The sequence below is a fragment of the Azolla caroliniana genome, unplaced genomic scaffold (genome assembly GCF_043228905.1).
Source record: "Azolla caroliniana isolate FFs.n. ecotype wild unplaced genomic scaffold, voAzoCaro1.0.p SCAF_20, whole genome shotgun sequence".
NCBI classification, from domain to species: Eukaryota; Viridiplantae; Streptophyta; class Polypodiopsida; order Salviniales; family Salviniaceae; genus Azolla; species Azolla caroliniana.
The window spans coordinates 8,516,498-8,519,958 of record NW_028230455.1 but is presented as its reverse complement, the minus strand read 5'-3'; the positions used below and the strand labels follow the sequence as shown (position 1 = coordinate 8,519,958).

General features: G+C 37.0%; 1 long non-coding RNA gene across 1 annotated transcript; it reads right to left on the bottom strand.

Annotated features, from left to right (window-relative positions):
• Positions 1–2,776: 2,776 nt before the first annotated feature.
• On the bottom strand, positions 2,777–3,195 carry LOC147850900 (uncharacterized). The gene is made up of 2 exons (XR_015531626.1): positions 3,080–3,195; positions 2,777–2,964 (listed from the first exon to the last, which is right to left on the bottom strand). It is a non-coding gene; the product is annotated as an uncharacterized LOC147850900 (long non-coding RNA).
• Between the last annotated feature and the right edge of the window lie 266 nt (positions 3,196–3,461).

Genomic DNA, 3,461 nt, shown 5'->3' with positions numbered 1-3,461 from the left:
AAGTTAGAATATTGTCAACAATTTTCATCCACTACAAGAACAAACATCATCCTTTCCATAATTAGTCTAAATCGTCACGTTTCTTTTGCTTGCAAATTAGTAATATGGATTCATCACTATGATAGCATTCATTGTGAAATTCAAACACCTTGGCAATAATTTTCAACTTGATGGTTTGGAATGAAATTTAAGAAGCTTATTTTGGTTAAGTTTAAGATTTTAGGATCTCTCACTTGAAAACTTTGCATATAATTAGGCCTAAAGGTAAATCCTTGACAATTTTCAATGGTCACTTAATGTCATTTTGTCGACACAATTAGAGATGTTCCCATCTATCTTTACGATTCCAAGTAAGCAATACAAATTCTTTAGACAGAAATCCACCAAATAAAAGAAGAAGAATTCATGTCCAAATGAAATGAGATGAAAAACGTGATCTAATATCGAGGAAATTTTCTTTTATGCTATTTGCAAAAAGAGCTTTCCGTACTAATGAACATATCCGAATTTCCTAAAGTAGAACCATGATCATTTGCTTTATTATTAAACTTACAAGTTGCATATTGCTAACTTATAAACTCCTAAATAAATTTCTAAACATTTAATTCTTAATTTCTTGAGATGGTAGAAGAATGATTGTGATAAAAAAACATGTTGACAAATGTTCTACAACATTTATTGATAAGCTCTTACTGTGACACCATTATCTATTTATTCATTTTTGTGACGCACTCGTGCTACGTAATCCATCAATGGGATACATAAAGGATCTAGTTAAGAATGTGTGGTTAAACATTTGCAAATTGAATCTATCTGTGAAATGAACACCATCCCAATTGATGAAGTTAATAGGGTTTGGGCATACATATAATGCTTCTGTCTCATTTGAGCAAATGACATTTGGATAATCAAATCCGTATGGATACGTAGGTCCAAGACCACAACAAGCATCGAAGGGATGGGTGAACCCTACAATGAGATTCAACAATTAAGGTAGTTAGTACATTTGAATAACAATACTCTTTAAATTCATTATGTCACATTGAATTCCCTAATAAGAGATTGTGGTCAATGAATTTCTCGTATTCACATTATACCCAACTATCATTTGGATGTGTGAAAAACTAGTCACACTAGTTACCAAATACTTGAGGGGTACTTATCATCAAACAATGGTCATTCACAACCAAGCCAAGTTGTTACAGGCATGACCATATCTCGTGGTAAGTTTTACCGTAGTATTCTATACACACGGATAAAGTGTGAGGGTTAAACGAGAGTGCAAAGAAGGACGAGATTACTTTTAATCCTTGGGATTGGGATAACCCATTAGGCAAAGTGTGAACTTGCCTGGGCGCCTTAGGTATGAGACCTAGCTACCCTCATTTGGGACATTATCGACTATGTCGAGACTCTGTCATTGTTGTGGGTCAACTCTTGTCGCGAGCGCGCCAGCACTAGGTACGACTCGATGCCACGATGATGGTATGGGACGCCGATCGAGGCTCGAGTCCGTCTCGATCCCTTCGCTCAAGGGTGCTCAGGTGGATTGACACCCTTCTTTCTCTCTCCACTCTTATCTATTTATCGATTAAATCCTTATCATATTCTTTACATTAGTAGCTAGCTCTAACAATTGCTATGATACCCATTGTTAGAGGTAGCTACTAATGTAAGCATGATATAAGGATATAATAGATCTAAAATAAGAAAGAGAGCGATAAAGAAGGATGTTGATCCACCCGACCACCCCCGAGCGAAGGGATCGAGACGAACTCGAGCCTCGATCGGCATTCCATACCACTGTCGTGGCATCGAGTCGTACCTAGTGTTGGCGCGCTCGCTTCCAGAGTTGACCCACCACAATGACGGAGTCTCAACATAATCGATAATATATCAAATGAGGGTAGCTAGGCCTCATATTTATAGCTAGACCTAAGGCCCCCAAGCAAGTTCACACTTGGCCCAATGGGTTGTCCCAATCCCAAGGATTAAAAGTAATTCTTTCCTTCTTTACACTCTCGTTTAACCCTCACACTTTATCCATGTGTATAGAATACTACGGTAAAACTTACCACGGGATATGGCCATGCCCGTAACACAAGTGATCCTTTTGCTTTTCAAAAATATTGAATCCTCGCTAATTCCTATGCGAACTCATGGGTACAGATGGTTTCAAAATAGAATGATGTGTGGTTCCACAATAGCTAACAACTATTTGGCAAACTATGAACCCACCAGTAAAGAAGTATGCATATGTTATCAATGTTCAAGGACTAGACACTAATGGACACTAAGAAGTATCCATTATGTACAACCACTCACTTATTGTTGCTTGTCTTTACGTTCCCATCATTGAAATTGGAACAAAATATGAAGTTTTTCTTAGAGCTTTTAATTGGAACATAATTAAATCACCCCATTTCTTTCCCTCTATGAATGTGAAGACCAACAACTATTTTGTCTATAGGAAATTTTTTATTTTGGATCTGTGTTTATTATTATTATATATTTAGTTAGTGAATTTGATTTGCTCATAGTTGCATAAGCTTGCATTGATGTCACTCCTTTTCGTTGTAGAGAAGGCATCTCTGTAGAGCCAAACTAAACTGTAAGCCTATATAAATTTAGCTACACAATCACGAATATGTACATATATGTTTTCAAATGTATGTGTGGATTTAAAAAAAAAATACCGAATTGGTCAGCATGGTGGATGATATAGTGAGTGGCAGAGTAGTAATCAACAAAAGTGTAATTAGCATCAAGGTGCAAGTCATGAAGGTCATTGAGCATCGCGAGCGTTTGTTGGCCACTGTTCCAAATGATGTCATCGATAGATTTAATACAACCACGGGAGTCTTTGGTGAGATTAGTAAAAGTTGCCAATTGGCTGGAGGCGCAGCCTTGAGCTCCAACCCCAGCAACAACAAAATTCCTGGCATGGCCTTCATAGTAGAGTGTCTTATTTTAACCAATGCAGTTGTACCAAAAGCATAAGCAAGTTGTTAGGCAAATTATGTTGTAAGGGCATTCATTTATTGCATAAAACAAAATTTCGTAGACACTAAGTTAGTACCTCCAATCCGGCACGTATTTCCTCGACAACGAGGGGAATGATTGCATCACTCACAAACTCTGGTGGATAATCCAATTCTAAATAATAAGTTCTGTAGTCTAACCCGCCGATCTGTAGTTCTGTAGTTCAATGGGACTATGACCAATAATGAGCCACAATGATTCTTGATATTAATGCAACAAACTCCGCCACAATGGAGATAATGCTTACCGACCATTTCATTTCTCTTCACGAAACCATAAACAAACAAAATGAAGAGATGAGTGCACTCATAAAAGAGATTGCAAAACTACAAATTATTGTTATTGAGAATGAGAGTCTTAAGAAGAAGGATTGTGAAACTAAAAAATGAGATTAGAGAATGCAAGAAAGCTTCATTTGA